Here is a 24,500-nt window from a genome sequence, read left to right on the forward strand (position 1 = left end):
TCCGCAAATTGCGGAAGGCACGCGGGCGGCTTCCGTTTTTTGAGGACTGCAAAAAAAACGGCACGGTCGTGTGCATGAGGCCTCATGGACGGTGCTGTGTAAGCTGCAAGGAGGCCTCGGCACTCACCGAAGCTCCAAGGCAACTTCAAACAGCTGTTGTGACTCACTAAAATCAAAATCCTGGAGAACCCCTTTAAAAAGCCCAGTCGTTTTGTGTATACAGCTCCCATGCAGACGTGGCTCCATGGTAACAGACAACACACAAACCCTGTGTAGGCCAATCCTGCAGACATTCCTCCTCCTCCTCTTCTTCTTGCATGTAAGAGGCAGAGAGACAGAAGACACTATAGGACTGCTGGATCTGACTACACAAGCTTTGTTTGTGGTCTGTTACCATGGAGACACGGGTCTGAAAAGGATATGTAAACCCAGAACTGTAAGAGCTAAGGGCCTGGTATGTCGAACTTATTTTGTCTGCAGCAAGATGCAACTTTTCAGTATCAATGGTGTGCAACAGGCAAAAGTTATTTTTGCTAGCAAAAAAATAGCTGTTTGTGTTTTTTGGCCTTATTCATAATAAGGGATTGTCTCCTGACCAGCCTTTGCTGTGTCAAAACAGGATATCTTGGCTGTGCAGCACCATCATAAATTAGGCTTACAGACACAAATTGCCTCTGTCGATACATCAGTGCCTAAGACTAATAGCAAAGTTTCTTAATTTTAGATGCAATGGAGACATCTTTATAAAAAATAAAAATAAAAAAAAATAAAAAAGCTTTGCACAGGCAGAAATTTCTTGCAATGGAATAGTATGAAAGCAATTTTCCAAATATCTTTCCAACTGCCCAAAGGGAATCTGGAAATTTTTCAGCTCTTAGGGTGGGGTGGCTCTGGCAGTTTTTGAGCCTAATCCAGCAGGAAGGAGAAGTAGTCATTCCTTTATATTTTCCATTCACTTCCAACCCAGATATTGCTTTGGCTTAAAACATCTCTAACCTTTCAACAAACTTTGCATTCATCCCTAGCACAGTGTGCGCACATGAGGAATACCACTCTGACCATTATAGCACCTGTATCCAGCAATTTTTTTTTTACTAGTTTTCCTCTGTGAACAGTGAATGTCTAGTATGCAGTTCTCCGAGTTGGTGAGTGGAGACGAGCTGCCGTCCACTGAACACAGAAAGTAGAGGAGAATCTGCTTCCTAACCTGCTCATGCACTCAGAAGTAGATCCAGGTAGGGATTAGAGAACTTCACGTTTTCAAGTTTGGGTTAGGGTTGTGTGGCAATTCCGTTATCACGGACCATAACGGAACTCAAGGACAGCATAACGGATCAGTTATGCTGCCCATAAACTATTATGACAGAATACCTCTTAACGGCTTCCGTTGTGCAGTCCGTCAGAGCTCGATTATGGTCTGTGATAACGGAATTGCCAGAAAACCCCAACTAACGGCTTCCGTTGTGCAGTCAGTCATAGAGTTCGATTATGGTCTGTGATAACCCAGGACATCACAGAGAGCTACTGACCTGTATGGTTGTGACTGAAGCACTTTTGATGTTTATATGCAAGTCCATATAGCTCCTGCTAATTCCTCCCCCTTCCCTCTCCATAGTCTTGCATTGACATAAGTAATATGATCCTCCTGTGAAGCTGGTCCATCTTGGACCAGATTAAAAGGGGTTTTCTTACTACACCAAATGGCATTTATTGTGTCGATAAAATTAATACAAGCCAATTACTAATGTATTGGGATTGTCCATAATGCTTTCTTTGCTGGCTTGATTCATTTTATTTCATTTATTTATCACATGTTATATTGCTCGGATCCAGCAGCGGTGGCCATGTTTCACGCTTATAAACTATAGGAAAAAGTGCCAGTCTCTCTGCTGTCTTGGCCACCAGGATTACACATTGCCCAGCACTTTTTCCCTACAGTGTGCAACCACGGCCACCATTGCTGGATTGCAGGGTGGTCATAAACCCTAGAAAAGAGCAGGGTATAATATGATGGAAAAATGAATGAAGTCAGCAAAGGAAGCAATATGGAAAATCACAATACATTAGTAAGTGCCTTGTATTAACTTTCTCTAAATGACAATTGCCATTTGCTTAATTAAGACAACCCCTTTAAAAAGGAACCTATCACCGGGATTTTGTGTATAGAGCTGAGGACATGGGTTACTAGATGGCCGTAGCACATCCGCAATACCCAGTCCCCATAGCTCTGTGTGCTTTTATTGTGTAAAAAAAAAAATGATTTGATACATATGCAAATTAACCTGAGATGAGTCCTGTCCCTGAGATGAGTCAGGTTAATTTGCATATGTACACAAAATCCCGGTGACAGGTTCCCTTTAAGGCACTTTGAAGTGAAAAGCAATCAGCAAGGGGGAGGGGGGCAGCTGATAACATGAGAACTAGACATTTCACACTGATAAGACATTACAAAGTTTCTTGTAGTCTCTTGTACTATTGATTTATGCAAAGCTGTGTGAAAAGTTAGTGACTATTTATAACACTGCCTGAAAAAAAAAATGCCATAAAAAAAAAAGAGATTTTTCAAGAGACAGACAAAATATAGTTGTTGGCACGCCATTTCCCAAGGTCACAACTATTATCTACTCGACATAAGGTGTCCATACAGGGGAGCAAAGTCTGGGGCTCATACTTAAACCACCTACAGGAGTTTGGCAGCAGGTTACTCCCCTCTACCTGAGAACATACATGCTTGTCTACACACACGTGTATATCGTAGTCTGGAAGAATGGCCTTCAGCTGAACAGGCATTCAACCGACAGCTTTTGAAGGTGTATGGGCACCATTAATCTTAAAGTGGCCATGTTATTTTGGTAGAGGCCTACAGGCATCAGCGGTTTGGGGACTGTGGAAGATAGGCCAGGATGCATGAAGTCTTCTACAATATGGCCCCCATTAGCACAAACTGGAGGATGCTTTAGAAAACTTGTCTGTGGTACGTTTAAAAGAGAGTTTTCCGAGATCGAATTACTGATGACTAGGGATTAGCGAACTTTGTTTTAGAAGTTTGGGCTCCAGATACTGCAGAATTGCGTTATGGATCCCATGACCACAGACCATAAAGTTATGGACCATGATCAAGGGATCCATAACGCAATTCTGTGGTAACCAGAATCCGAACTCAAACAGAAGTTCGCTCATCCGTGCTAATGACCTATCCTCTGGATAGGTCAACAGTTTCTAAATCTGTGAGGTTCTGACACCCAGGACCCCCGCCGATCAGCTGTTTAAGAAGGCACCAGCCCTCCTGCAAGCGCCCCGGTCTTCCCACCAAGCACAGCACCGTACGTCTATGGGGCTGAGCTGTGCCTAGGCCATGTGACCGATGAAAAAGTGTTATCACTTGGCCAAGGGAAAGCCTTGGACCTACTGCGAGTGCTGGTACATTCTCAAATAGCGGATCAGTGGGGGTCCTGGGTGTCAAACTCCCACCGATCAGATACTGGGGACCTATCCAGAGTATAGGTCATCAGTAATTAAATCTTGGAAACCCCTTTAACTAGAACAGTTTATGGATGAAGATTTGCATTTTGCCATCAGTCTGGGTCCATAAATATATACATGTAATGTAAACCAGGTCAAAATATGGATGTATGGGTTAAAAAAAAAAAAAACACCGCGATTTGGGCACATTTTCCAAAGTGTTTAAGGTTCACATTCAAATGCCTATTGACACACAGAATGAATCTACGGAGTTGGTCTCTAAACAGAATTAAAAAATGGCCTTTATTGTACTCCAGAGCTGCAATCAAAATTCTGCTGGCTTCAAAACCGAGATCTTGAGGAATACCCTGCTGGTTCGGTGCACGAAAATCTAACTGCCTCACTGCGTTATGGGAGTTTAGTTGTGCCGTTGGGGCGGTGTCCAATGCCAACACCGTTACTGATTTTTAAAGCCAGCCAGCAGAACTGTGAAAAAACATTTCCTTCAGCTGTCAGTCTACAGGGATTAATCAAACACCGTACAAAATGTGTTCTTCCCTTGCTTTGCATCTTTTGAGGTTTTTGCCAATCACAGTATGTTCTTGTTATGACCTTTTTTGGCTCATTTTCTGCATCTTTGTGCCATAACTATCCATAAGTGGGTTTTTATTTTTGTCCCCGCAACAAATGTCTGCAACTGGCTTTTCATAGAGATCTACAGAGGAAGTGGCCTGAGACAAAAGAAATGTTTGTTTTTTTGTATAAAGTAGAATAATTTGCACAAAAAAAGTCAGCGGAAAAAAAAGTACCAATTTACCGATTAGTACAAAACAAAAACGGCATGATTTTTTCTTTTCGTTCAACTGTTTTCCAGACCTTTAATACATTCTGTTGACACGTGTGAGGTTTTCAACACATCTTGTACAGAGTCAGTCATCATCTGATTTTCGATGTTCCACCTCCCCAGTCTGACCTTTTTTGGCGGCTTCCTCCTTTAGATGCGTTAGGGAAGATTTCACAGTGGCTGCCAGAGCAGAAGCAATGTCAGGGGCTAGTTGTTTCGCCACCTCAAATGCCAGGAGTCAAGGTTAGGGCCAACAATCACCTGCCAGGATGGAGAAATCGGCTCCTGAGCGTTAGCGAGCTCTGGGTCTGTAGGCATATCGTGTAGCAACTCTGTGGTTGAGGGCCAGCGCCATCTTAGGTAATACATCATCACCTTCCCACTCCACAAAATGCATAATCTCCATATGATCAAGAGCTATGGTTGTGTTATACAGCAGTTCCCGATGGTTTTAGAATGTTGGTAGGTGGCGAATTTGCGTGCCAGATTGTGAGGAACCAAGTGCCACGAGTCTCAACATACCAGCGCCAGAAACGGATGTCCGTTTGAAAAAATAATTGGTGTGGAGTCCCATGGGTGTTTTTTGGATTTATAATAGTGCAAAAAAGACTGTACCATTACATTTTTATTTATAAAGCTGAAGTGGAAGCTTTTCAAAAGCAGTAAAGTAAAAAAGACATTAGGAGTTCTATGGAAACTTCTGTTAACGTTGGTTTTGAGAAAGTTAATAGAGAGCAGTCACGAATGAGAGACTCCTGATTGATTAGCCAGGACAGAAAACAACTTCTAAAAGTGTACTGCCCTCCAAAGGATCTCATGTCACACAAATTGATTTCAATGGAGATCACAACTCTCCCCCGTTGAATGTAACACTGCCCGATTCCAGGAGAGAATGAGATACTTAAATCAGAGAGAAAGAAGTGCGTGTGTCTGAAAATTTTAGATGAATGCAGTCAAGTTCAATCCATTTATTCCTTCATCAGGATTCACACGAGGAGCTCACTGAAGCCATGCATAGTGTATCATTCTAATAAAAGGACATGTCCAGACTCGTAATGCATACATATTAAACCTTTTCAATTAATAAACCGATCCCACTAAACTCTTGCAGTCATCCAAATTCTTCTGACCCGAAGAGCTGTAGTGATAAGCCTTCTCTCTATAATTCTGCATCTAATGGTATAGATCCTCTGGCCAAGAGAGGGTAGATAACACCACAGGAGAGGTTTCAGCTCTTTTTTTAAGGAAATATCAGATTTGTCTTTTTTGGGCTTTGTGCTAGATGCCAGCTGATCTCTGGTGGCTCTCCCCGGCTGAAAGATACCAGGTGATATAATTATCGATAGGTAAAACCTGCTAAGAAAAGAAGATTTGGGGGGGGGGGGGGGGGGGGTTGCCTTTAGTCAGCAACCTCTAAGTTTTGGGCCTTAATGCTTACAGAATGGAGTCAATTCCCACATATCTAGATTCCTAGATTTATTATTTTATGAACACTCTGCTTTAGTTCCAGCCACAAATTTTTGGGCCTTCTTCTCCAAAACACGCTTATTAAGCTTCAACCCAACTGTACTACAGAGAGCTGTTGTGCTGCTTGGTGCCTTCAGGTTAAACAAAATATTGCAATCCAGAGTTCATCATTCCATCACTGACGGGTACCGCTCCCAGTGTGGTAGCAACAGTATCATCTTTCAACGTTTCAAAACGGTACAAATTTTGACTTCCAAAGAAAATTCATCCAGATAGGCTTTAGCAGGCCGTGAACAGGTAGCAGCAGCATCCGTACTATTCCCCTCGGCAATGGAATTGTAAAAGTAATGACTTTCCCGACTGTTTCAAATAAGCGTTAAAAGTTATTCAGATTGTCGAGCATTAACAAAAGGCCTTAAAAAACAAAAAAAAACAAAAACTGTTGATGGAAGGCATACACTCCCGACAAGAAATGCAATTTTTAAAAAAAAATTGTTACGGTTCAAAAGTTTTCCTAGAAAAAAATTGCATGTCATCTTTCGGACCCCTTTCCTGGCATTTTTGTAAACCAGTGTCTAAAAAGACACCATTCTTTGTTAATCCTCGATAAAGCCATGTCACACAAAAATCGCTAGGGAAATCATCAAGTACTAAGGCTGAAGTGTCCAAGAAGTGAAAAGCGAAGGAAACAATGCTAAGGAAACAGCTCAAAGTTTGTTTGTTCGGGATTTGTAATACAAAAATTAGAGTTTCTTTTATGGCTTGTTCATAAGGGTGGTTTCTCCATAGAAATGGTTCTTACAAGATAGGCATCTGCAAGTGTTTGACATACACAATATGTACAAATATATTGGGACACCTACAGCAGCTTTCGTTACATCCCAATCTAAATCCATAGGCATTAATACGACGTTGACCACTCACTTGCAGCTGACAGTGTCAACTGTTCAGGGAAGGCTTTCTATAAAATTTAAGTAGGTCTATGGTCTTTTTTTTGTCCATTCATCCAGAAGAGCATTTGTGAGGTCAGACACTGATGTTGGACAGGAAGGCGTGGCTTGAAATTTTCATTCTAGTTCATTCCAAAAAGGTGCTCAAAAAGGGATTCAGGTCGGGACTCTGGTGTCTAAGAAATTGACTGGCCCTCATAAACTCACCCAACTATGCGTTTATGGAACTTGCTTTTTGCACTGGGGTACACTCATACTGGAACAGAAAAGGGCCTTCCCCAAACTGTTCCCACACAGCTGAAAATATACAACTGTAAAAAATGTCTTGGTGTGCTGTAGAATTATAATGTCTCTTCAATTTGAATTAAGGGGCAAAGGCCAACCCCAGAAAAGCAACCCAGGCAGGTAATGTTCTCGCCAAACCCAAACTCATCCTTCAGACTGCCAAATAGAGAAGCATGACTGGTCATTGCGTAGAAGACATTTTCATTTCTCCAGAGTAGTGACAAGGGTCACAAAACTCCATGCGACACAGGACATTGTGCTTGATGTAAAGCTGGCACGCTGCTGTTCAGCAATGGAAATCCATGCCTCAAAGCTTCCAGCACTCAGCATTTAGCACTCCTATTCTGTAACTTTATGTGGTCTACCATTTCATAGTAGAGTTGCTGTGGTTCCTTCAACTTTACAATACCATCCATAGTTGACTGCAGAATATCCCATAAGGAAGGAATTTATCATCCTAGTTGCATTCTATTACAGTACAACCCTTGAATCCCGAACTAGTCATCCTTTCAGACCTAATGGTTTGGTGCTCGATATTAGACGCCTCAAGTCTGTTATTAAAAAGGTGTCTCTCAATACTTTACTCCATATAGTGTATCCACATTTGTACAAGGGGTGTTCTAGAAGTTATCCACCTGAATACAAAAAGTTCTGAGAAAATTGAACTTTATTTTAATGTAGTCCCTCTTTACTTCAGCACACTTTATCTTCTTCACCCCAGTGATCAGATGCCCTCAGAATAGGAGACTTCTGGCTGCTGCTGGAACCTCGTTACCACCACTTTCACTTTATCATAAGGAAATAGTTTCCCAAGCAGAAATTTCTTCAGGTTCCGAAAGATAAGTAATCACTGGGAGCCAGGACTGGACTGTAGGGTGGATGGTTACACTCCATGAATCTGCATTTCCTAATGGCAACTTATTTGCAAGACTTGTGAGCTGGCAAATTGTCGTGAAGCAGCAACACACCTGCCAACAACTTTCCACCGCGTTTCTCTTTGATTGCCTTACGCAATGTCTTCATTGTTGAAGCATAGGTGTCTAGTAATTGTCTTGTGTGGCATGAACTCTAGTAATAAAACGGCTTCCGTATCGCAAAATACTGTTGCTATGATCTTTCCAGCTGACTGCTGCACACAAAATTTCTTTTGGAGTTGGTGACCCCTTTTGCTTCCATTGTATGGACTCTTGTTTGGTCTCGGGTTCATTGTGGTGGACCTAGGTTTCATCACCAATTATAATTCGAGAATAAAAGTCTCCTGAATTTTCTTAAGCATGTCTAAATTCTCTTGGATAAAATGCTGGCGATGTTTTTTGCTCAGATGTCAATTGTGGCACCCCCCCAGAAACATGAATGATACTGGAAAATGTACTGAAATGCCCAAATCACGAGCTATAGCACCGACTCTGACCCAATGATCTTCCAAAATCATGGCCTAAACGGCCCATTTCCTCTGTAAATGCTTCAACAGGTCGCCCTAAACGTGGGTCTTCATTAATTGATTCACTACCCCATTTTAAGTGCTTAGCCCAAAACCTTACTTGGCAAGAGGAAGGTGCATGATCACCATATACAGCACTCCTCTTTTCATGGATTTGTTTAGGCTTCATTTCTTCCTTTGGAAGGAATTTAATCACAGAACAAAGCTCCATATCCTTTACTTTCTTTGTAGACCCACACTGTACTGCACTTGTCATCCTGTCGCTTCCAGTGCTTTCATTAGACTTTACTGATACTGTGTGCGTTGCATGTCCAGACATATCTTAACCTGCACAGACACCCATCTTAATTGAGCTGAAATCTCCTAGTGTTCTTTCTTGCATTAGTCAGAAGTCTTTAAGCCCTTCAGGGCCTCCGCCGTATATGAACGGCAGAGGTCCAGTCCCCAAACATGGCGCCCGCTCGCACGTGCACCATTGCCGCTGTGTATATGCTATTTTAAATAGGCTGATCGCATACATCTTACCCTTCAGATGCCGTGGTCAAATGTGACCACGGCATCTGATCAGCCCGGAAGTCGCGCGCTTCCAGTCCGGTAACAGCGTTCCCCGGCTGAGATCGGGGAACCTGTTACTTCTCTGAAATACACCGAAGCCTCAAGCAGGCTTCGGTGCCTATTTCAGGAATATACCAATACAGGCCACTAGGTGGCAGCATTGAATTGTTATATTCAAAACTAAGTGTTCAATGATGGCTATTTAGCCATCAATGAACACTATGGGCAATCGAATGATTACCAATTATTGTCACCCAAGGTGAATTTAAAAAGTAGTAAAAAAAAAAAAAAAAAAAAAAAAATAATAATAATAATAAAAAAGTTCGTCACCCCCCCTTTCCTTAAAATAAAAATACTTAACCAATAAAAAAATAAAATAAACAAACATCATGGGCATCGCCGCATGCAAAAATGCCCATACTATTAAAAAATAACAATATTAATGGCATACTGCAAATGGGGGGGGGGGGAAAAACCCCGCCAATTTGCCATTTTTTGTCACTTCAACTACCCAATAATTTTTTTTTATAAAAAGTGATAGTAGCACACACTTCAAATTGGTATCACTGAAAAGAACCGATCATCCCGCAAAAACTGAGCCCGTATACAACTACAAAAAAGTTATAGGGGTCAGAATATGGTTATAAAAATGTATTCTCCCCCCCCCAAAAAGGTTTTAATTTTTTTTTTCAGTATTAAAACGCAAGAAGAATTATACAAGTGTGGTATCGTAACAGTACTGATCTGGAGAATGAAGATAACAGGTCAATTTTACTGCATAGTGTACAGTGTAAAAAAAAAAAAAACCTTCTTCAGAATTGCATTTTTTCTCAATTCTACCTCATTTGGATTTTTTTTTCCGCTTCCTACTGGTATGCAACCGTAAATGGTAAACTTGTCCCGCAAAAAAAAAAAAAAGCCCTCGTAAGGCTATGTGAATGGGAAAATGAAAAAGTTAGGACTACGGGAAGGCAGGGAGTGAAAAACAAAAACGCAAAAAAGGAAAATCCCAGGGTCCTCATGGGGTTAAACCAGGTAATGTACAGTATTGTGATGCAGAAAAAAACAAAAACATTATAATAGTATTATAGAAGCTTAGCTATGAAAGATTGCTTCTGACAATTTTCTGGTTTCCAATGATGACCAGAATAAGTGTGAACGCAGATCAAAAGCACAATATAGAAAATATGCAGTAGGTGTAGCTATTCAGAATCCATTAAAAAGGGCAGTCGGGACAGGTAAACACTTCAGAAAGCGATTGGATGAGCATGAGCGAACATCTAATTCATTTAATGGTACCCAAAATTAGGCTGCATTACCCTTTAAGGACTAGGTCAATTCCATTTTCTACTCTGCTTTACCAGAGCTTTTTTATTTTTCTACATCCATGGCCATATGCCCTCACTTGCTTTTTGCGGGACAAGTTGTACTTTCTAATGGAACAATTTAATATTGCGTATAATGTAGTGATAAGCTGAGGAACAAAAATCCAAATGGGGTGGAACTGGAAGAAAAACAAACCCAATTCCAAAATAGTTTTATGGGTTTCTTCTTTACAATGCAGCTTATGCAGTTAGGCTGACCCGTTTCCTTCATTCTCCTGGTCAGTACGATTACAGGAAAACCACATTTGTATAGTTTATGTTTTACTACTGATAAATAAAAAACTTTGAAAAAACAGATTTTTGCTTTGAATTACCATATTCTGAACCCCATAACTTTTTTGTATATACATCTACACAGTTTAGTGCGGGCTAATTTTTTGCAGGGCAATCTGTAGTTTTATTCATACCATTTGAAAGTATTTACGCCTTTTGAATAACTATTCAATTTTTTTAGAGATAAAGCAAAAGGAAAAATGGTGAATCAGCCATTTTGATTTTCTTTTTCCATTATGGCATTTTGTGGTAGATACGTTTATAATTTTATAGTATGGGCATTTGTGGACTCTGCAATATAGATTTTTATATTTTTTTTTATATGGGGAATGGGGGGGCAGTTGAATTGCTTCCTACATCTCAACGCAAGGGTGCCATTCCTTGGAGCCATTGGAGCATAGTGCTCCCAGGGTTTCACTGCTCAGATGCCATGGTCACACTTAGCAAAGCTTAGGAGTGTACAGTCGTGGCCAAAAGTTTTGAGAATTACATAAATATTGGAAAAGTTGCTGCTTAAGTATTTATAATAGCAATTTGCATATACTCCAGAATGTTATGAAGAGTGATCAGATGAATTGCAGTCCTTCTTTGACATGAAAATTAACTTAATCCCAAAAAAACCTTTCCACTGCATTTCATTGCTGTCATTAAAGGACCTGCTGAGATCATTTCAGTAATTGTTTTGTTAACTCAGGTGAGAATGTTGACGAGCACAAGGCTGGAGATCATTATGTCAGGCTGATTGGGTTAAAATGGCAGACTTGACCTGTTAAAAGGAGGGTGATGCTTGAAATCATTGTTCTTCCATTGTTAACCATGGTGACCTGCAAACAAACGCGTGCAGCCATCATTGCGTTGCATAAAAATGGCTTCACAGGCAAGGATATTGTGGCTACTAAGATTGCACCTCAATCAACGATTTATAGGATCATCAAGAACTTCAAGGAAAGAGGTTAAATTCTTGTTAAGAAGGCTTCAGGGCGTCCAAGAAAGTCCAGCAAGCGCCAGGATAGTCTCCTAAAGAGGATTCAGCTGCGGGATCGGAGTGCCACCAGTGCAGAGCTTGCTCAGGAATGGCAGCAGGCAGGTGTGCGCGCATCTGCACGCACAGTGAGGCGAAGACTTTTGGAAGATGGCCTGGTGTCAAGAAGGGCAGCAAAGAAGACACTTCTCTCCAAAAAAAACCATCAGGGACAGATTGATCTTCTGCAGAAAGCATGGTGAATGGACTGCTGAGGACTGGGGCAAAGTCATTTCTCCGATGAAGCCTCTTTCCGATTGTTTGAGGCATCTGGAAAAAGGCTTGTCCGGAGATGAAAAAGGTGAGCGCTACCATCAGTCCTGTGTCATGCCAACAGTAAAGCATCCTGAGACCATTCATGTGTGGGGTTGCTTCTCATCCAAGGGAGTGGGCTCACTCACAATTTTGGCCAAAAACACAGCCATTAATAAAGAATGGTACCAAAACACCCTCCAACAGCAACTTCTTCCAACAACAGTTTGGTGAAGAACAATGCATTTTCCAGCACGATGGAGCACCGTGCCATAAGCCAAAAGTGATAGCTAAGTGGCTCGGGGACCAAAACGTTGACATTTTGGGTCCATGGCCTGGAAACTCCCCAGATCTTAATCCCATTGAGAACTTGTGGTCAATCCTCAAGAGGCGGATGGACAAACAAAAACCCACTATTTCTGACAAACTCCAAGAAGTCATTAAGACAGAATGGGTTGCTATCAGTCAGGAATTGGCCCAGAAGTTGATTGAGAGCATGCCCAGTCGAATTGCAGAGGTCCTGAAAAAGAAGGGCCAACACTGCAAATACTGACTCTTTGCATAAATGTCATGTAATTGTCGATAAAAGCCTTTGAAACGTATGAAGTGCGTGTAATTATATTTCACTACATCACAGAAACAACTGAAACAAAAGATCTAAAAGCAGTTTAGCAGCAAACTTTGTGAAAACTAATATTTGTGTCATTCTCAAAACTTTTGGCCACGACTGTACAATGGCTCTTGGCTCTGGCTAATACAGAAGGGATGGTCCAATGCATGTGTGAAAAACATATTTGCCAAAGGTGCATTGGGAAAATGGTTGCCCTGAGAGTGCTTATGTAGTACACCTTTAGTTAGCAGTCAGGCAATTATTGATGAGGCAAAAATTAAAGACTATGTAGGCCAGTCACTGGCAATTATGTGTTACAAAAGATTGTTTCATATGGGAAGATCCTACACCACTGGACAAAAGAATATTGTGTTTAAGGGTACAGATCTTTTGAGTAGCAGAAGAGGCACATGTGGGGAAATGCAAATGTGTTAACCAAAAGCATTGTGTCTGACTTAACGACATCCCAAAAGGCAAAATATGCCGACAAGCAAAAGGGTAACAATTACCCTTTTGACTTTCAGTTTTGAACTTTTGACTTTCAGGCTCCATATCTCACCCTCCACTACAGCTTGGAAGGTGAGACTACCATAACTGTATAAACCACCATCTTGGCTATCTCATATATATTAATTGGACTTGAAACTATTTAGCATATGATTAGTTATGCAGATTCTTGTCACGTAACTGCATTGTTACGGTTTTGCTTCTAGAATTCAAAATTTTAATTATACTCTCGATCAGATTTAAGCATGTCTCAACCAAAATCTGTTCCCATTTCTCTTCTACAAGTTCCCAATGTTGGTGCATACTGGTTGAATTTTTCTTCCACTCTACCCACAAGTGTTCTATTGGATTGAGGTCTGAGGTGGCCAATCCAGCAACTCTACTGTACTGTCATTGAACAGTTTCTTCGTCAATCTCAAAGTATGCTTCGGGTCCTTTTTACATCCATAGTATTCGAGTGTACGAAGGAACTCGTTTTGTAGGATACTCATATCGCTTAGCATTGAGACCATCGATCCTGGTCAAGTATCTAACACATTTGGCTATGAAACAACCCCATATCATCCGGATTCCTCCAAAATTAACAGTTCCTTAAATTTCTCGATCAGTTAGCCCCCTTTTCCCTAGTTTCTTCCAGACCCACCTGCACCCATCAGAGCCCAGTCTATTGACTTCAGTCTCCAATCTTCTACTGACCACAGTTTGTACTTTTTTGCAAACTTAAGCAGACACCGCTTATAACAATATTGAAGTCGGGACTTTACCTTTTTTCGGGCCACCATTCCAGATTTGTATAAATGAGCATCACACGGAGCGTGTATGGATATCTGATTTCACTTTAACAAAGCACACAGGCCACCTCCACTGCCACCTTGCGATGAGCCAACTTCTTAACTGATATTTTGCCTGAACGTCCACCTCTTGGCAATGTAAAGGACAGACGGACTTAATTTCGTATTCTTCCAACTGTCATGGCACTCACTTGACGCGGTTTGTTAAATTTTCTCGGCTGGAGATACAGCTATCGATGAGCTGGATGATGCCATTTCGTTTTCTTGTGAAATCTTCTTTATGGCTGCTTCGGGATTTGAACCAGTTATTTTTCGCTTGGGAATTAACCTAACACACTGAGCTATTCGTGATTGTGAGAGCAGGTTGTAATTTGTGGTATACAAGAAAAAGATTGTTCCAGGAGCAAAACAGTAACAATGCAGTTATATGATAAGAATCTGCATAACTAATCATATGCTAAATAGGTGCAAATCCAAATTTATGTATGAGCTAGACGATGTGATGGTCTATAAAAACTGGATTTTTGTACTCCCCGTCAAATCCTTTTCTCATGGTGCTGTGTCCCCCAATGCATCCTGTGGGTATATGCCCAGCTGCCACTAGAAGTAAAAAAAAAAGTGTTGGCTCCTCCTAGCTGGGCTACACCAACTGCAGATGCAGGAGCAAACCAGTAGGTAGAAAAGCAGGAGCACAAAATAAAACTGTAAGCCAAGTCCGAAACCAGAGAGGACCAATAGAAAAAACTTAGCCACAAAACTGTGGGATCTGTGTCCCCCAATGCATCCTTTGAGAAAAGGATTTTAAGGAGAGTATAAAAATACAGTTCTCTGAAATGCATTTGGGGGGACACAGCACCATGGGACGTCCTAAAGCAGTCCACAAGGCAGGGCAGAAAAACAGACATGCAACGCAACTAACTCACGGCTGCATGCAGAACCCTGCGACCGAAACTGGCATCAGCAGAAGGCAAGAAGTGGATGTGATAAAATTTGGAAAACGTATGGACAGAGGTGGCCTTGCAGACCTGGGAAGCTGAGACCTGATTTCTAACTGCCCAATAAGCCCCGACCGCCCTAGTGGAACGAGCAGTCAACCGAAAGGGAGGAACACGACCCTTCGCAACATAGCCCTCCTTAACTGCCAACCTAATCCAACGGGATATGGTGGCCTTGGAAGCTTGGAGGCCCTTTGCGAGGACCCTCAGGGACCACAAAGAAGGAGTCCGACCGGCGGAAGGATTCTGTCAACCGAAGATGGAGGCAAAGAGCCCTAACATCCAAACGGTGAAGAGAACGCTGCCTAGGATAAGAGGGGTTAGGACAGAAGGACTGACAAACAATCTCTTCATTAATGTGGACCCTCTTTAGGGAGGAAGGAAGGGACCGGACGCAGAACCACCTTATCCTGATGAAAACACCAAGAAAGGGGATCTGCAAGAGCGCAGCAAGTTCAAAAACTCTGCGAATAGAAGTAATCGCCACAAGAAAGGAGACCTTAAACGAGACAAAGGAAAGCAAAATATCCTGTAAAGGCTCAAGGGAGAGGCCTGAAGAGCGTCCAGGACAAGGTTCAAGTCCCACGGTTCCACAGGAGGACGAAAAGGCGAAACGCGGTGAGCGACCCCCTGCAGAAAGGTTCTCACTTTGCAGCGAGAAGCCAAAGGGTTTCTGGAAAAGAACAGATAGGGCCGAAATCTGACTCTTGAGAGAGGCCAGTCGAAAGGCCCTTGTCAAAGCCCACCTGGAGGAAAGAAAAGGGTGAAACTGAGCAGCCTCACACCAGGAAAAATAAGTCTTCCAGGTACGATGAAAAATTCTGGAAGACTAGGGCTTGCGTGCGTGGAGCATAGTCTGGATAACAGACTCCAAGAGACCGCGGAACCTCAGTACCGCGGCCTCAACAGCCACGCTGTTAAACGCAGCTGATGTAAACTCGGGTGGAGTAGCGGACCTTGGGAAAGGAGGTCGGGACATAAAGGGAGACGCCACGGCGCGTCTGCAAGTAGGAACAGAAGATCCGCATACCATGCTTGGCGAAGCCAGCAGAATCGCTGGAACCTGGGCCAACTTCAGGGGAGAACCCTGGGAAGGAGCAGGATGGGAGGAAAGAGGTACAAGAGACTGAACTGGGACCAAAGCATCTGAGGCCAGCGCCTGAGGGTCCCGGGACCTCGCGACATAACCCGGTACCTTGTGGTTGAGACGGGAGGCGAAAAGGTCCATGTCCGGCGTGCCCCAATGTTGACAGACGAAGAAACACCTCTGGGTGAAGATACCACTCGCCCGTGTCAGGGCTTTGGCGACTGAGTGAGTCTGCTGCCCAGTTGTAGACCCCGGGAATGTGGACTGCTGAGAGGACCGAAACAAAGGACTCCGCCCACCGAAGTATGCGTGATGCCTCTTCCATGACCCTCACACTTCTGGTGCCCCCCTGATGATTCAGGTACGCCACCACAGTGGAGTTGTCCGTCTGGATTAGGATCGGCAGACCGGAGAGAAGGTGTGTCCAATGAGAGAGAGCCAGAAAGATCGCCCTGAGCTCCAGAATATTGATGTGCAGGGAGGATTCTGCTGCCATCCGTGGAGATAACCCGCCAACGAGGGGGAAGAAAGGAGTTGCCCAGAGATAGGGTGCGAGGTAGAAGCCACCAGCACAACTCCTTGCGGACGAAATGGGGAAGACGAACCAGACTGTTGAGGCCCAGCTGCGACTTGTCCCAGGTGGACAGGATTGGCAGCTAAAGAGGGCTGGAATGGAATTGCGCAAATGGGATTGCCTCGAAGGAGGCAACCATCTGGCCCAAAACCCGCATGCACGTCCGAAGAAGTAGAAAGGATGGCTTGCGAAGGCAAACCACTGCATCTCGGAGAGCCACCACTTTGTCCTGGGGAAGTAACACTCAACAAAAGGCGATTATCTAAGGTCATGCCCAAGAAATCCATTCTCTGGCGGGGAACCAGGGAGGACTTGGGATAGATGACCAACCACCCGAACTGAGACAGGGTGATACGGAGGCTGGCCAGGTTGTCCTCCAGAGACGGAGCCTTAACCAACAGGTCATCCAGGTAGGGAATTCACTGGCACTACCAGCCCCCCCCCGAGTGCGGAGGAGAGGGATAAGAGGGGCCAGGACCTTCGTTAAGACCCTCGGGGTGGAAGCTAGGCCGAAGGGCAGAGCCACAAACTGGAAATGCAGAGAACCCACCGCGAAGCGAAGGAACCGCTGATGGGCCACAGCAATGGGAATATGGAGGTATGCGTCCTGTATGTCGATGGACGACAAAAATTGCCCTTCTCCAGGGAGGCAATCACCGACCTGAGCGACTCCATGCGGAAGTGCCGGGTCCGAACAAAGCAGTTGAGCGCCTTCAGATCCAGAATAGGGCGGAGGGAGCAGTCCTTCTTGGGTACCATAAAAAGATTTGAATAAAATCCCTGGAAGCGTTCTGAATCGGGGACTGGAACGATAACACCGAGGGATTGAAGGGAATGAATGGCCCGGAAACAATCTGCCGCCTTTATGGGAGACGCAACATTGAAAACCGAGTGAAAAACTCTATAGTGTAACCGGAGGAAACGATCTCCAGGACCCATGCATCGTCCACGCTTGCACGCCATGACTCCTGGAAGTCGAGCAAGCGGCCCCCCCCACATATGGTAAAGCGCAGTCATGCAGAAGAGGTTTTTGCAGACTGGGGCAAGAATGCCAGGCAGGCCTGGCCTTGAAGGAAGCCCCCAGCGGGAGGAAGAGTCCCGAAAGGAGCGAAAATTTTTGGACCTTGGCGGCCAGGGCGGTTCTGGGGGAGGAGGGAGCTTTTTCCTCCCGTGGCCTCTGAAATAAGCTCCACCAGGCGTTTCCCTAACAGCTTTTCACTTTGAAAAGGGAGAGAAATCAGCGCCTTTTTGGAAGCCACATCTGCCGCCCATGAACAGAGCCAGACTGTACGGCGGATGGCCACGGAGTTAGCAGCCGCCCTGCTAGACTGACGAGCCGATTCCAGGGAGACATCACATAGGTACCGGGAAGCCTGGAGAAGCTGAGGGGCAATAATGGAAACCTCACCTGAAGCAGAATCCAGCAGCAAACTAATGAGCTGCTTGGCCCAGACCACGCAGGCTTTGGCGACCCAGGAGGCAGCAAAAGCAGGCTGAACAGCGGAGCCTGCTGCTACAAAAACAGCCTTAGCCAAGGAATCAATCTTCTTGTCAACTGGATCCGACAAGGAAGCCTCATCAGCGAAGGGAAGGGTGGTGGCCTTGGCCAAACGGGCCACCTGAGGATCAAACAGAGGTGGGACTGACCAGAGGGTCACGGATTCTGCACTGAAAGGAAACAGAGCGTCCAAACCCTTAGAGATCTGCAGGCGCCTATCAGGCTGACGCTACTCCTTGGCCAGGAGTGCGTCGAGGTCCGGGTGGTTAGGAAAAACCAAACACGGAACGCTTGGAACGGCGGAAGGACACAGGATCCTGAGAAGAGGGAGTACCCTTCTGCACATGGAGAGCGTCTCTAACTGCCCTAATGAGGTCCTGCAAGGCCGCAGAAATAAGAACTCTGCTCTGATACAGAATCTGAGTCAGAGGTGTAGCCAGGAGCGGCAGAAGACAAGACTTCGCCTGCCTCAGACTTGTCCAGGGAGTGACTAGGACGCTGAGGATGAGCGGGACACGGCTGAGATCACTTGAGGTCTTTTACGGGACCGGGTATCAGAGCGGGGGCGAGCCCCTTCAGCAACATGGTCCCTATGAAGGGCAGAGACTGCCGCAATTTGAGCAGGCAAGCGGTCCAGCGCCTGCACCATGGACCGGCTGGCAAGGTCGCCTATGGCCTGGGACAGTGAGGCGGCCCAATCAGGAGGGACCGCCACCGCAGGGGGAGCCAGGGCGTCAGTAGAGGGCATGGGAGCAACACACTGCGCGCAGAGCAAGTTAGGTTGCGGGGAAGGAAAACCCTTACTGCACTTAGAGCAAGCCTTAAAAATAGCCACCCCAATAGGCACCCGGGCTTTAGGGTCCGTACTAGCAGAGGACATGATGGCAAAAAGAGACCAACTACAGAAAAGCGTATCGCCAGAGAGGCTATCCTACCAGGCCCCAGGTGCTGTGCCCCACGAAGCGCAGAAGCAGCGAAGGGAGGACAGAAACACTCTTAATCGCGATCAGGCCCTAAGCTGCAAGATGGAGCCTCTTCTCCTTTTCAGCAGAAGAAACCGCCCCTTCAGATGAAAGAAAAAAAAAATGCGCCTAGCCGTGATAGGAGCTAGGTCGGAGATCCCTCCCAATGAGAGGAGTCGCCGGGAATAAAAAGGGGGCGGAGCTAGGTCGTGGCCTAGAGGGCCAAAAATCCAGGGACGGCCACACACATAAGCGGGGGGGGGGGGGGGGGGGGGGATGAAAGATGAGGACCCCAGCGAGGGAGCGGCACCCAGGAGACCACCAAGAAAAAGGGGAACCGACCGGGAGGCAGGATTGCAGGACCATGTGTCCAGCACATGCGTCCCTGAGCCCCATGAACAGACGCCAAGGTAGAAGGGGATCCGTGGTCCAGAGGGGGGAGAGGGGAAGCTTTACTTACCCTCTGACATCTTCAGGCGCAGCAGGGTCACCCTATCAGCAGACTCAACACGGGGCCCGTGGGAATGCTGGCAAGCCACTGCGGCGGCAGTAATGGGGACTGGATGACCAGCAGTACCAAAGTACGTGACCGCAGAGGGTGCAACTAAAGTGGCAGCCCACGATGGAGCACCCACCTGCAGCAGGAGTAAAAAGGTGCATAAAGAGGAAAAGAAAGAAAACATAAAACTAAATGCCAGCAAGACTTGCAGGAAAAAAGCAGGTTGTGTCTGCCTCCTAAAGACACTAGGGGGGGGGGGAATGGTTTGCTCCTGCATCTGCAGTGGGTAGAGCCCAGATAGGAGGAGCCAACACTTTTTACTTCTAGTGTCAGCTGGGAATATACTCATGGTGCTGTGTCCCCCAATGCATTCAAGAGAAATGAGGTTAGTCTCACATTTGAAGCTGTAGTGGATGGTGAGATATGGAGCCTGAACGTCAAAAATTTATCAGTGTATGAGGGCTGTGGGATTTTTTCATCCAAACCAGATCTATATTGCCTTCTTTAGCATGGATGTTGACCATTGCTATATCCACAAAGGAAACCTATTAGAAGCCATGCTCCAAGTGCCCTCCTCCCAGTATCTTCCACCAGTTCATAAATCTAATAGAATATTTCAGCCATTTTCTTTTTATCCTTGTAGATCTAGAACTTGAGTATATTCTTACAAATATGATCTGCACCTCAGCATACACACCGAGATTAAAAGGAACGTGACTAGAAAGTCTAAGTGCATTAGAATTCCATCGATTTAAATTTCTGTGCTGAGAGGGACCATAAATTTCACTTGACTTACACAGGAACTACCATAATGGGAGTTCTAATCCTACCATAATAGGTCTTAGTTCTAAGAAAATAGGTCTAAATATAACTATTCTGTATCCTCCCTTGCCTAGTCAAAAGATCCACCTGGGGTCAGATCATGTCTGAACTACACACTTTAGAAAGACGGTCTTTACCGATTCTGGGTTGAATTCAGTCATCAAGACTTTTCATCCCAAAAAGCTCTACATTTCCCTCTTTCAGCATGGACTGAAAGGAAAACTTGTAGAAGCCATGCTCCAAGTGCCATCTTCCCACTGTCTTCTACTAGTTTATAAATCTAGTGCCTGAAGGATCCAATCTTCCACCAGTTCATTTTTAATTGTACACCTTATTCTGACCGTCTGAAGGATAACATACCTTTTCACTAATTTCTCAGGAAGACTTATTTACATTACTTTGAGTTCAAGAACACAGTCTTCCTCCATTAGGAGTCCTTCAAGAATTAATTTTGCTCCAACTTTCCATGACCCATAAAGTCCCACCCTACATAAATCTACCGTATTTACAACCTAACTGGTCCAAAGCCTACAATGAATTTAGACAATATGTACTGCACAAGAAATGTAGGGATTACATTTTATCAACATTTTTGAAATGTCCAGGGAAAAAAAAAATGTAGTGCAAACAATCTAGTTTATTACATGAACACACATCAGACCACCTCCAGTTTATTGTTACTGGCTGAAATGCAAAAGGTTGATTTCACAAAGAACACATATGAAGCATTTGTAGAAGAGGAAAAGGACGAGGGAATAAAAAGCAATTCATATTTACAGCATTATAACAAAGGCTCCGACATTCTTTAGAACTCTACTGTTTAACTCCCCAAACAAACATTTTGCAGCTTGCCAAAACTGCTAGAAATTCCCTTATTAGCACATTTTTGGGGCGTCATAAAAAAGGGTCTTATTTACTAAGAGAGTAGAAGAAACCCTCACTGATCAGATACAATCAAGTCCACTTTACACGTTCAATGAAATCAGGGGATGGATGGAAGATTTTTTGGGGAATGTTATTTTAAGATCTTTTGTCCACAAACATGTTTTTTTGTTTTTTTTTTAACAAAGGATCTTTCATCCAACTATCAGAAGAAAATATTACACTAAACTATTCAGACTTATTTTTATGTCATTTCGGGATACCAGACAATCGTTTTGGTAGAAATCCATTTTGATCAATTTAGGATTAACGAGTAGGGCCACCTTAGGTCGTTATTGGTAACATGGAAAAGATAAGGAGATCACAAGAGTTGTAATTTGTTCCTACACTACATTTGAGACTTAAAACTGAAAGGAAATTCATCGCTCTCTGCTTTACTGAAACCTAGACTGTAGAAAATATACTACAAAAACAGTAAAAGGAGCCACCCAATCCCTCCTTACCCATCTATCTGACTGTAAGGGTCTATTCAAACGTCCGCAAATTGTGCCCGCATCAGTTACGCTATTTTGCAGAACGGGTGCGGGCCCATTCATTTTCAACGGGGCCGCAAAAGATGTCGACAGCACAGTGTGCTGTACACATCCACACTTCTGTTCCACGGCTCAGCAAAAAAATAGAACATGTCCTATTCTTGTCCGCAGCTGCGGACAAGAAAAGGTATTTCTATAATCGCGCCGGCCATGAGCGGTCCACAAAATGCAGAACGCACATGGCAGATGTCAGTGTTTTACGGAACCGCAATTTGCACACCGCAAAACAGTTGAGGACGTCTGAATGGACCCTAAGGCTCCATTCACACGTCCGCTAAATGGGTCCGCATCCATTCCGCAATTTTGCGGAAAGGGTGCGGACCGATTCATTCTCTATGGGGACGGAATGGATGCGGACAGCACACAGTGTGCTGTCCGCATCTGCGGAGCGCGGCCCAAATCTTTGGGTCCGCAGCTCCGCAAAAAGATAGAGCATGTCCTATTCTTGTCCGCAGCTTGCGGACAAGAATAGGCATTTCTATGGGGGTGCAGTCTGGTGTTTTGCGGACCCGCAATTTGCGGGTCCGCAACACAGCACGGACGTGTGAATGCAGCCTAAGGCAACTGGCTGCACCATAAGCCCTCCCTCACTGCTCGATCTGCAATAGGACACCTGGCATCCTAAGGCTCCATTCACACGTCCGTGTGTGTTTTGCGGATCCACAGATCCGCAAAACATGGACATCGGCGATGTGTGTTCCGCATTTTGCAGAACGCACATCGCCGGCACTTAATAGAAAATACCTATTCTTGTCCGCAATTGCGGACAAGAATAGGACATGTTCTAATTTTTTTCGGTATCGGAATTGCGGATCATAGAAATGAAGGGGCCCGCAATTCCGTTCCGCAAAATGCGGAACGAAATGCGGAACGAAATTGCGGACGTGTAAATGGACCCCAAGCACTGCCCTATAGCAGACGATGTTAGGTAGAAGTAGGAAATCTACACCATTGCACAGTAAGATTTTGGGAATGCGGAACATTCACAGGTCAGAATCCAACTGAATGATCTACATGTAGTTAGCGTACTAGTCTAGTCAAGTGTTCGTTATATCCTCCAATTAATGTCATAATGTCATGGGGGAAAACAAGAATAGATCTATCATTGGGGGGGAGGAGAGGAAAGTAAGCTGGCTGTGTTTGAAAGACCAAAAGTAAGTAAAAGCTGACCCTGTGATTTTGGCAGGATGTTTGGGGGCTTTCCAATGGCAGATATCAGTAGACAGACAAGAATGAGACAGTTACATTTTTTTAAAGCACCCGATCTTTTGAACCCTTGATTTTATTTCTGATCTGAACTAAATAATAATGCCTACTATCACCCCCAAAGTAAGGCTGATCTCATACAGCACTAACATGGCGGAGTTTATATTTGCCTAACTTACCATCATGAAATGGGAGTTGAGTGTGCTTTTTTTTTTTTGTTTTCCTGACCACCTATAGTAATTACGTTTCCGGGTGACAGACGCCTCCGAATATCATACAATCACATGAACCAACTTGTGACACTAGGCTTTTTCGTCGACGCAATTAACTAACCCTACGAAGAAATCAGCAGTTTAATGTTTACTGACAACATACAAGCAAACAAGTTCTTTAAAATAGGACAGAATTCAAAAAAGGTTTTTTGTTTTTTTTTAGTTTGCACACACAGAAGGTATTCTGGATTGGATTATAGGTGCATGAAAGCCACAAACTGTAAACCTGCCAGTAAAATAAGAAGCGTTCATCACAAGGGAGAGATTATTGCTTCGTATTTCTTCTTCAGGCAGTAAAAGCCGAGAGCAACCTGTATTATTGAAATCTGTTAATGTTTACTGGGACGCAGCAGGCTACTCTATGTATACGGCACCAACGTGAACGATCAGGAAAGTGCTATGCAACTAAACATAGTCGGCATCAAGGCAGTGCCTCATGCCCACGGCAGGGATAATGTACTAGAAAGCCCAGCCACCACTGCTTCCATACATACAGCAGACAATGAAGCACACCAATTCTTTCAATTCGAACGAATGAGAATAAGATGGAAAAATACACTCTGAAATCAAGATTGTGGTACATTAAGGGCAAGGTGTTATGACACCGTACAACTCCGGTTGTAAGATGATAAAATACGGCCATGCACTTGAGGTCTAAGATTGTGGAGGACACACATACAATATTGTGTTACAATAGGATGCAGAAGACAAATGTACGCTATGTACATATACTAAATTAATATATTCGTTTTTTTGTTAATGTGTATTAAATTTTTTTTCATATTGCATACATAATGGTTAGAGATATCACCCTAGAAGACGTACTAGTTCTGCTGGCTTTTACATACTGCACACAGAAAACTAAGGCTCATGAGTACAATCTCCATTATACAGGTTCTGGCATTGTATACGTGTTCAGTACAAACACTGGGCGTAACGGTATAATCCGACACGCCCTAATGAACGGAGTACTCTTAATTGTGTGACGCGTATAACTAAGCAGATCCATGCACAACTTGAGAGTACTGCTAAAGCCACCACGTGTTCATACTCTCCTCCTCATACTGAAAGGACATCAGGCTGCAATTCACCGTAGCCGGATTAAGTCCTGAAACGTGCCATGCTGGACCGTAGCTTTACTGCATTTGGAGTTGCGTTTCTTTTAACTGTAGGGTGTGTGAGGACATTCAGAGGGAGCAGGCAGAGAAAGATTGGTTAACGATTCATAAAAAAAACAAAAAAAATAAAAAACAAACTCCAAAATTTT

The 24,500-nt window shown here is 44.1% G+C and overlaps 1 protein-coding gene across 2 annotated transcripts in view; it reads right to left on the minus strand.

Moving 5' to 3' along the window:
• Nucleotides 1–22,659: 22,659 nt before the first annotated feature.
• Nucleotides 22,660–24,500, minus strand: part of RPRD2 (regulation of nuclear pre-mRNA domain containing 2) — a 47,624-nt gene continuing 45,783 nt past the window's right edge. The window contains exon 12 of one of the 2 annotated variants that reach the window (XM_040411820.1): nt 22,660–23,295. The gene's annotated coding sequence lies outside the window, so the exon portion shown is untranslated. The other variant, XM_040411819.1, reaches the window with a different exon arrangement.

Source organism: Bufo bufo, chromosome 11 (genome assembly GCF_905171765.1).
Source record: "Bufo bufo chromosome 11, aBufBuf1.1, whole genome shotgun sequence".
Lineage (NCBI taxonomy): Eukaryota > Metazoa > Chordata > Amphibia > Anura > Bufonidae > Bufo > Bufo bufo.